Genomic DNA, 11,417 nt, shown 5'->3' with positions numbered 1-11,417 from the left:
TAAGTGGGAGGCATTAATTGCTGGTTTCACACAACACAAGAGCCACCATTGTTTCAGCTGTGCTAAGCATAATGATTACAAAGCTATGTTGCTGAGTGCGACGTTTCAGCTTGAGCTGTTGGGGAGAGCCAACATGCTTTTGAACAATTGTGCTTGATTTTACTCACTGACGTGTGCGGTGAGCTAATGAGAAGAGATAACAAACACAAAAACTTTTAATAACTGCAAGTCATTGACGGTTTTGTGGGACTTCACAATCGTAAACCTTTTGAGGTGATCGTGTTTCAGCACAGGCGAGACTAAGAGCCAGAAAATGAAAGAACTGAGCCGTACCTATAGTATTTTACATAAGCTGATATAGACCATATTTCTTTTTAATCTTGCCCATTTTTCGTCTTCTTCTGGGCTACACTGTAGTACCAATACAAGCTTCATGTAAGAAAAACAAAGCAGTTTTTTCTATAAATCTAGAACCCAGTTCATACAAAGTTCCATTCCGATCATCTCAAGAGCTATTGTAAAAGTGTCCCCAGTGGTCTTTTAATTATGATTATTCCACTTTCAGCCAAAATCAAAAAACCTGTGTCATTTTCTAGGACATAATGTCTGCAGAGCAGCAGTAGTTTATCAGAAATTTGCCTCTGACTTTTAGGCAGGACTGTTGGCATGGTGTAAGCCTAGCTCCATTTCCCATCATCCATCTGTTTACACTATCTCCTGCTACAGACACTCACAACCCTAACCTTACCAGTGCAACAAAAATGGTGAGGACGAGGAAAACAAAGATGTAAGTGGATCTCATCGTCCTTACCAACTGTGGGTTTAGGCCACAATTTAATACTTTTTGCTCAGTTTTAGCTGCATAAAGGTGCATGTCATTTACCTTTTGTTTCAAAAACCAACTTTATTTAAACTGCAAACAATTTACAAAGGCTCACACACAGAGATGTGATTGACAGACTTATTGACAGACATTTGTGGGATCTGCCATGACTAGAAAAGGGACAATTTGATGGTCCATCTCAACTAACAACCAAGAAAGACAATTTATATTTTATTTAAAAGAAAATGGAACAGGTATGTTTGTGGCATTTGTATGTGTGTGTGTGGACATGCCCCGCCCCTTTTGGATTTATATTACTTTTAGACCTTACTGTAATGAATATAAACATCCAGCAACTTGTTGCCTTATGCTGCTTCACGGTTCTACCCCCCCTCCTTTTTAATCCCCCTCCTAGCCCCCAGTCATCCTTCTTTCTTCTTCCCTTTTTTTCTTTTCCGTCCGATCCAATAAAAGACTGTTACAGATTTGAGTAAGATGAACAAAGTTTAGCCTAAATTAAAAAAGGGTTTATTTAAATATACACCTATTGTATCAAACATTTCATAACCCCTATTGTAACAGTAAAATATGTCCAACACAAGAGGCTTTCAGCTCTCATCTGTCTGCTCAGATGTTAGACAGGACAAGTTAAAAAAAAAATAAAAAAAAATAAAATGGAAACTTATGAATTAATTTTACTGAAAACTTTATCTGTTTTCAATTGCGAGAATTAAGTTTTTTTATTGTTTTGCATTAAAGAGAGAATGCTGTAAAGTTGCAATATTACAAAATATAAAGTTAAAGATAAACTATTTGAATTGATTCTGAGAAGAAATTATTCCCTTTGGTTTAAATTGATCTAAAATTAATTTTTGGTTTTAAATGAGCATTAAATGGCCCTCCTCTGAATACCTTTGATGTGTAATTTTGGGAACTTTAGACTGAGTGTACAAACCGCAGAGTAAAGTTTTTTACAGAACTTCTGCAATGTTTCACAAACACAACTCTATTCCAAATTTCCCACGCAAAGGTTCTCCATTGATACTTAGTGTAGTGCAGCCTCGAATATAAAGTCCTGCATAAATTGTTCAACTTAAATTCCAAAATAAAACTCACAGAAAAAAAAGCCCTGGTTCTCAGCCAGAGAAATAAATTGAAATCTGTTGGTTTAAAAAAATGAAACAAAACAGTTTACATTAGACTTTTCATAAAAATTATTGAAGCTGAATCAGTGGCACATGAAAAAACATTAAATATATGTGTGTCTGTTTAGTATTGTATGTTTACAGTGTACTTTTCAGGGAACAAAGGCTCAGGTAAACCTTCTTCTGGACAGTTTATGCTTTTATTCAACATCCTTTCTATATTCAAGTACTGGTCCACACCCTATGTTGAGTTACATCATTTCAAAAAAGCTTTTAGGAAGTGTTTTACCCCCCTTTCTGTTGTATTAAGCTGCTAGTGAAAATCCATTACTAAAACTACAGGTAAAAAATGTAATGTTTTTGTAACATTATTTCTAAAAAAAATTTTTTTACACAAAATATACAATTAGAATAGGAAAAAAAAGGCTGACGTCCTCTTAAAGTGTCATAACTAAATGTAATGAATGGTTACATTAAATTGGCTTTAAACTGGTTTAACTGTCAGTTTTATCAAATTTAGCCAGAATGTGTCACAATCTAATCCCAATAAAGTCAAAAAGGTTTGGCAATAAAGTATTACGATACGATACGATACGATACGATACGATACGATACGATACGATACGATACGATACGATACGATACGATAAGATAAGATAAGATAAGATAAGATAAGATAAGATAAGATAAGATAAGATATTCTTTATTGATCCCACGTTGGGGAAATTCAATTGCTACAGCAGATCATTGCAAAAAAAACAACAACAACATCAATATGCAAAAAGAATGAAAGGGTGTATAAAATGTTCAGAAATACAAAAGTAATAACATTTAACAAGAAGAAGAATCTACACCTATACACACTATTATGACTTAAAATAAGTTATACGTAATAATAAAATAAAATAAAGTAAAAGACATTATATTCGGATGGGCTATTAAATTTGTCAGTTAAAGCATTTTGGTTTAGAAGCTACATATAAATTAAATACATACCAAGCAAATATGTAATACTAATGTGAAAATGTAAACCTTAAATATTAAATTTGAAATTCCAGTATAATTCTAAAAATTAAATAAAAATACAAATGTAGAGCTTTATATGTGTATATTTAAACTTATAGTGAATCTGATTTTTAAATACAACATTAAATGTTAAAAGTAAATGTAAATGTGTATTATGTTTTATTGTACAGTACCAGCACAGCTACTATGAGGGTGATAAAGGACATAACTGTGGCACCTGATAAAAACTTATAGATTTCTCAAAAGCTTTTGACACCGTTGATCATGCTGTTTTTAAAAAGCGGATTACTCAGCCTTGGATTATCAGGGCATGCAGTTGCGTGGTTCTCAGAATACCTGAATAACAAGGTCTCTGTTCTAAAATTGTTACTATCCAAAGGGGGTGCTACAGGGCCCCCTATTATTTACTGTATTTTGTACATCAGTGACTTGGGTCAAAATGTCTCTGATGCTAATCTGCATGTTTATGATGATGACACTTATTGACACTTATTTACTGTTATGGATCATCTCAACCCTGCAGAAAGCTTTTGTTACTGTCCAGCAGTCACTTATTCAGTTAAAATTAGTTATCAATGCTGACAAGACTAAGCTAATGTTGTTCTCAAACTCCAAGAAGGTCCCTGAAACAATTCCAATGGTGTCCACCATAACCCTTGTGCTATCTTAAATGACCCCACCCTTACATTGACGTGTTCTCCCTACCATGACAAAGTTGAATAAAGGTGAAAAGATTTCATGTAATCCATGGACACCAGTGAAGATCACAAATCATTGAAGAAAAAAGGTTCAGAGCACTGTCTAGTGGGTCTAGATGACCCAACTCCCAATGTTAAAGTGCCTAGGATAGCACAAGGGTTAAATGGAAATGTTATGGAGGTAGTTTCACGAGTACAAGTACCTTGGTGTCTGGATTGATGACTCTCTCAGCTTTAAACCTTACATAGAACAACTTGTAAAAAAAAACCTTAAAGTTTATCTTGGCTTTTTTTCCGAAATAGTTGTATTTTTCTTTTGAAGTAAATAAGCGTCTTGTTGTTGCAACTTTTTTTTTAATCTGTGCTGGATTATGATGATGCTCTGTATATGAATGCCTCATCTTCATGTCTCCAAACGATTGTCATCATGTATCATGCTTCCCTGAAAATTTCATTACGAACTTTAGATCTACCATGCATCATTATGACTTGTTTCAAGAGTACCATGGCCTTCTCAAGCCACTAGGGGGCAGAGACATTTGTACACTTTTATTTACAAGGCCTTGCTTGGATTACTGCCTCCTTACATTTGTTCTTTAATCACAAGAAGTGTGGAATCTTACTCCTAAAATCAAAAGACCATTTGTTGCTTTCTGTTCCATTTTTTTGGGGAAAAAGCCTTCATTCACTCTGCTCCTTTTGCTTGGAATATGCTGCAGAAAGACTGGAAACTAACTGAACTTTTGTCTAAATGTTTTTAAGAACAAGCTCAAAGCATTAAAGACTGCTACAATAATGTCCAACTGCTTTTCATGGTTTGTGTGATTTTAAATACCTTTGTTTATATGTATTTTTTGTGTTGAAATGTGCCCCCTCTTGACCAGGACTCTCTTGGAAAATAGATTTTTATTCTCACAGGGACTTTCCTGGTTACATAAAGGTTAAATACAAAAATAAAATAAAATACAATTGTTAATCCTTCTGTTAGTTGTATTTGTCAAATCACTAAAGACTAAAGCATCTTAAACATGAATGTAAATGATACATTTGATTAAATTTAGAATAAAATGCAGTATATATAGCATCTAAAGGTTAATTTAAAAATGTATATATATAAAGAATTATTGCAACTTTTTAATGTAGTTTAATTTGGAAACATTACTTTTTTTTGGTAAAGTATATATTTTTAAAATTCATTTTATTTGTCTGATATGCTTTCATAGCAACAAAATACCACCATATTTTGTCTGACAGTAAAGTCTGACAGTAAAATGTTATGCAGGAGCACTGAAGGGCAATACTACACATGGTGATGCTTGCTAAGAATTCTTTTTATTTGCGCTTAGCCACAGAATATGCACAGAAACTGCAAAAAATATGCTGGAACAACACTCAGTCAGGACATTACCTGTAAACCACAGGCTTTTTCACTTGATTAATCTCTTTTTGTAAAACAGGGGTCAAAGTAAACACCTCCAAAAGTGGTAGAGAATGAGAGAGCAAAGATCCTGTGGGACTTCCAGATCCAGAGTCACAAGACTGTAATGGTGAACCAAACAGACATTGTAGTGGTGGATAAAGAACAAAGGAAAGCCGTTGTGGTGGATGTGGCAGTACCAAGTGATGGGAACATCAGGAAGAAGGAACACGAGAAACTGAAGAAACTCCAGGGACTCAGAGAACTGGAGAAAGCAGGTGATGGTGACAGTGGTGTCTGTGGTAATTGGAGCACTCAGGGCAGTATCCCCCAAGCTGGATGAGTGGCTACAGCAGATTCCTGGAAAGACCTCAGACCTCTCAGTCCAGAAAAGCACAGTGTTAGGAACAGCTAAGATACTGTGCAGGACCCTCAAGCCCCCAGGCCTCTGGTAGAGGACCCAAGCTTCGGTGAGAAACCACCATGGAGAGTGAGAGAGTTTTTTTTCACCCAAAATATATATAGGGATGTATCTATGAATACAAACATTACTAATTCAAAACTAAAAGAAGGAAGAAAAAAGCACACATGACGCCGGACACTTGAATGCACTGAAAGAAAGAGGTAAACACAAGGTGGCTGAAGCATCTCAGATGGAGTGTGTAATAAACTGCAATAGAAATGACAAAAGGTAGTTCAACCGAGGAGAGAACATGACAGGAAAGCCAAGAAATAGAGCAAGAAACAGAAGAAAAATCCAATGAAGTAAATGTGACAAAAACCATAAACAAGGTTCCACATTCTGCTTGTCCTGCATGCATTTCTCTGTATCTATATTAGCTCCTGCAAATTGTGTTTCCACCAAGTGTAAAAAATAATAGCTCCATCTCTAATTCTTTGGTTAAGACAAGAACAACTGTTGCAGGACTATATTTGTATCAAAAGCCTCTGACAGAGGACACAGACTCCTCTGTCAGGCACTGCCAGTGAGAGCTGATGTGGAGGCTGCGTCAGAGGCCCTTAACCTGGGGCCAGTATTTAAAAGATTTAAAAGAAACATTTCTCTGAGTTTTTTAATTGCTTCTGCTGTAGAAACAAATAATTAAGAAGACAATTATTTCTAATAGAAAAATAAAATGTTCTTTTCAAAAGAGAAGTTTGATGTTTTTTTCTAGGGTCAACAGACAGATGTATAAGTATGGTGCACCCATAGTCCAAATGATCTTGCTTATTTTATTCCTTCAAAAAGGAATGTTTAAAATTTAATTCTAAACCTTTGTTCAGGACGTTAATCTTTTGAAATTAGTATTCAGTTCAAATGTTCTCTGTGAGTCGATGCAAGCTCTAAAGATCAGCCTGTCATTTTTGCCACAACCTCTGTGACCAGCTTAGAAGCTGTTCCTGTCAGCTGTCACCGTGGAGTCCGATTGATGCCGCCAGCGCCACCCTGATAAGAGTCAACAAAGCTAGCTGTCCTCTTGTTAAGTTCAGGAATGTTGTTCTACATTGCTTCCAGATTTGACCTTAAAATGATTTTTATTAAAGATTTTCCACCCTTATCAACAATGTGAATAGTATTGGCAAAAACTGCAAAGGAATTTAAAAAAATCTTTTGACCATCTGTGCCTGAGCTTTGTAAAAGCATTTCTATATTTAACTTTTCTTGATGTTGAGTTTTCATACCCGACGTTGCACAGGTAGGATGTCACACCTTGTATACAGTAACTAGTTACTGTGATCAAAGATGAGAGTGGAAATGCAAACGAGGTATTGTTCTTGATATTGTCCTGACCCCAACTCTAGTTTTTATTATTAGAAGGGAGAAAACAAATTTTCCACATTTTCTTAAGACCATAGAATAAAATACTGGTATAAGGCTTATTTTTGATTGCAAAGTTTTGAAGATAAATTTTAACTGCATTTGTTTATTATCACTAAGATTTTTTTTCCATTAATAATACTGCTGTGACTTTTTGGAAAAAATCATTGCCTCTGGCAAATTCTGAGGTTTTTCTTTTATTTTTGTAATTCAGTATATCTGTGGATTTTTTTTTCTTTTACATCATGTCTGAGTACTTTAATGTAAGCTAGCTCCAAAGTCCCATGTCTTTTCCAACAATGTGAAATGAAAGGACATAGAAAAAGATTATATATATATATTTTTTCCCTATCTAACTTTAACTTGGGTGAGGCGGTTTGAGTCACGGTTCAGATGGGGGCAGAAAGTCATGTTCATGGGGCCTGTAAAAAATATACATATTGCATACATTGGTGTTCCTTTGGGGTCAATTTGACCTCATTAACAATCACTCATACCGTAAACTGTTTATGCAATCACTGCGAATCAGCTGATTCTAACGCTGAAAAAAGCAGCTTTTCATATCAGCTTTGCACCAACATAAAACGGCGCCTAGCTGCTTTTCTCCACGTCAGTATCAGTTGATTTATGTTGATTACAAAGACTTCACTATTGTAAAGGTTCAGCCATGTGTTGAATGCGTGTATTTCTCACTATAGCTATATTAGCTCTTGCAAATTGTGTTTCCATTGAGTGTCAAAAATAATAGCCCTATCTTTACTTCTGATTCAGACAAGAACAACTGCTGCAGAACTATATTTGTCACAAAGGTCTGTGACAAAGGAGACAGATTCTTCTGTCAGGCACTACCAATGAGAGCTGATGTGGGGGCTGCATCAGAGGCGATTAACCATGGGGCCAGTAAGTACCGGTATTTAACCCTTGTGCTATCTTCGATGACCCCACCCTTGCATTGACGTGTTCGCCCTACCATGACATAGGTGGGTAAATGTGGAAAGATTTCATGTAATCCATGGACACCAGTGAGGTGACCATGGATTGACCCAACTCCCAATGTTAAAGTGCCTAGGATAGCAAAAGGGTTACAAGATTTAGAAAAAGCCAAAAAAGATGGAATCAGCAATTAATAGGGTAGGATATCTGTAAGATAAATAGGGCATTGGCCCTCAATGACGAAGCTGAGTCTAAAGAGACCTGATGCAGACACCCTCATCCAAAACCCCAAACCTGCAACAGAACCCTGGAGCCAAAAATTGGGCTCTTGCTGTAAGAGTACATTTAGCAGCATAAACGTAATCCCTAGCACACAAGACCACAATGACTAAGTTACCACACTATACAATAAGGGCTAACCATTGGCACAATAACATAAGTGAAAGGTAAGAAAACTTTTTTTTTTTTTGTTTTTTGCTGCTTTTATAAATATGTGACCGAGCGCTCCCAACCTGAGCTTAAATTCTAGGACAGAAGAAAGAACTCTGAACAGGTTGTGAGACTGTATAATGCAGCTCTAACCATTGCTGCTCACTAAATAGACAGTGATGAACAAAAAGGAATTTGTATGCACTCGAGGTTATCACAATTTTTCTCTTGTAAGAAATCATTAAGCAAGGCACTGCTTAAAAAATTGTCAGGTATTGGGGACAGGGCGGTTTTTTGTTAGGCTGGTGTTACAACTTCCAGGGTTTGTTATGCTTTTATTTTGTTGTTTCCGGTTCTCGTGCCTTTTTACCCTCCGCTGTCTTTACGTTCTCCCATCTCCCGTATTGGTTTCACCTGCCTATCCCTGATGTCACCTGTTGTTAATCACTGTTTGTGTATATAACCAGTGTCTCCCCTGTCTTGGTCGCTGGATCGTTTTGTTTGTCTTACGCTCGAGTATTACGAGTTCCAGTACTACGAGTTCCTTTACATCCTCTAATAAATCAGTCTTTCAACTTAACCTGCTGCTGTCCTGCGTTTGTATCCACGCGCTCATCCTTGACAAAAATGGTTTAAAAAAAATAAAAAAAATAGCCTTAAACAATTGCAATATTTTTACATCAAATTTTTTAACTTCCTATTAAATCCAGGTCAGGATGGTGGAGCTGGAGCTTTTGCCAGCTGTCAGCAGGTAGGACACAGGGTGCAGGGTGGACAATCTGTAGGTTCATTGCAGAAATATAATAAACAGCAATGCAGAACGAAGAAAACGACTCATAAAAAAGAAAAAATATACACTAGAATACTCAATATTTCTTCATTGCTTTTATAAATCATGTAGTCTATTATGAAAAGTAATATACTATAATAAAACCTTTAATAAATGTTGTCCTTTTCTTATCCTTTATTTTGTTTTCGCCTTCTTTTTCTTGTAGATTTTTGTCTATTGTCTTGTGTTAAATATATGTACAAATGAATGCCTTATTTATGAGATGCAGAATGGTAAATGGTGCATATTTATAAAGCGCCTTTCTGCCTTCTAGAAGCTTTACAATCACAGTCCTATTCACACACTATTGAAGGCTTTGCTGCTGAACGCTGGTGCCAACTATAACCACCAGGAGCAATGTGGAGTTCAGGGTTTTGCCCAAGGACACTTAAACCCATGAGCTGGGGAAGGTGGGAACTGAACCTGCGGTCTTCTGATCTGAGGGCGATCACTCTTCCTCTGCCCTCATTGTGTTTGTTAAGTGATTTATAGGTTTCAATTTGTTTTAGATCATTGGTTTTGTTTGTAAAAATTAGTCTTTAAACTAAAAGTAAAAAAACAACAACAATAAAACATAATAATACAATTGTAGTGTGTTTAATGAATCCCTGTGTCTATAAATTATTACTAGTATAATTAAAGGGGAAAAAATAATTGTGTCCATAGCAAATGGTTAAATTTATTTTTCCAGAAGAATGAAAATAAATAAAATGTTCTATGACAATTTACAAAACTGCTTATTAAAGTGCATAATTTAAACTTTTGTAAAATAGTTAATGTATATTTTTAAGAACTTAGAGGGACCGATCATCTTTTAGGGGTAAGATTTAAGTTAAGGATGACATGCTGTCTTTTTAGTCCTTTATAAACATTTTTTATATATGTCCAAAAATATAATGCAAATCATCAAACAACACTTCATCTGTAAAAATATTGCATAAATAACTCCTGCTTTTCAGTTTTTGGTAAATGAAGAGCTTTGCGGTCTGTTATGTGAGACTTCCACCAATAACAGGTCTATTCAATCCAGATGAAATGAGGCACAATAAAGAGCAATTAGCTTATGCAAAGAGAACAGCCTGTTGTGAAAGAGAGGCTCACATAGAGAGCTGTGGAGTACTTTATTCTTTTGATCCTAAATGAAACATGGACACATGTTTATGCACTTCACACAGGAAGAGATAACAAAAGTGCTGCATGTGGAGGGTTTTATTTTTTTGCCTTTATGACATCTCAGGAGTTGAATTCAAATCTGTTGCATTGATTGCAAATTCAGTGATTTAGTCAAAATCCACAGTGTTCTATTTTGGAGGTTAATCCTTGGCACCATCTCTAAATACAACTTCAAGCCTGATTAGAGAACAGCAGCAGGTGAAACTCTTGTTTACCTTTAAAGGCGAGGGAGAAAGAAGTGGACAGTGGGAGTGTCCTGTCAAAGGCTCTACTTCACGAGGAATCCTTCCATCTCGCTTCCTGTTGGAGAGAAGGGTAGATGGAAATACAAAGAAGGAAATGTCTTAGTGTAATTTTGAAAACATGTCAAAATTCTTTTCATAACAACCAATTCACAACATCAAAGTAGTTTGCTTTGGCGTATTTTTTCTTCATAAGAAATAAAAAAGCAATTTTGGTTTACTCTATTTTTTTGGGCTATACACAAGCTTGGTTGAGGCAAATAAAACAAGTGCAATTAAAGACCAGTCTGTAAACCAGACTCTACCGAACGAACTGCAAAGGAAGACAAAGTGTAGAAACGAGGACGAACAAAGTGAAAATTGCTACAAAGAAAAAGAAGAAAGGATTCTCAGCTTTCATCTCCAAACCTGCTGCCCCGGCCGCTCTTTCTCTGTTCCTCTCAGCCTACTCTCTTCCCTGTGTGATTGGAGTCAATTACCAGTCTGACTAGGATTCTGGTCACAGCATATTACTTCACACTTCGTCTCACACAACACTCACTGGCTAGAGCTGGCAGCTCATCTGTGCGAGCATCCTGCAGCACAAACCTGCAGCAGAGGGCATTTCTAAATGATACTCAGCAACAGAAGAAGAAAAAAAAGGGGGACAATGTCACAATATGATTTCTTGTTGAGAGCAAAATGAAAATAATGGGGTGAAAGTGTGCCCTCGCAGTCACATATTTCCGTCTGTAGCACAAAACAAAGCAGGTGTCGAGGCTGTAAAAAGCCTTTAATGTAATGCTTCCTCTTCTGCTACACCATAGTCCATAATGATGGACTGCAGCTGTAAATGTAAAAAAAATATATAAAATACCTCATCGGCTCCAGCTGAGGGTAATCT

At 36.1% G+C, this 11,417-nt stretch overlaps 1 protein-coding gene across 26 annotated transcripts in view; it reads right to left on the bottom strand.

Moving 5' to 3' along the window:
• Positions 1-11,417, bottom strand: part of rap1gapb (RAP1 GTPase activating protein b) — a 127,120-nt gene that overhangs the window by 24,094 nt on the left and 91,609 nt on the right. For all 26 annotated transcript variants that reach the window (XM_078947281.1, XM_078947288.1, XM_078947290.1 and 23 more), the window contains one exon: positions 10,508-10,592. The gene's annotated coding sequence lies outside the window, so the exon portion shown is untranslated. The remainder of the gene's footprint in view (positions 1-10,507; positions 10,593-11,417) is intronic.

Source organism: Oryzias latipes, chromosome 5, assembly GCF_053564925.1.
Source record: "Oryzias latipes strain Hd-rR chromosome 5, Olatipes_Hd-rR_3.1".
Taxonomy (NCBI): Eukaryota; Metazoa; Chordata; class Actinopteri; order Beloniformes; family Adrianichthyidae; genus Oryzias; species Oryzias latipes.
This window is presented reverse-complemented; position numbering and strand designations above follow the sequence as displayed.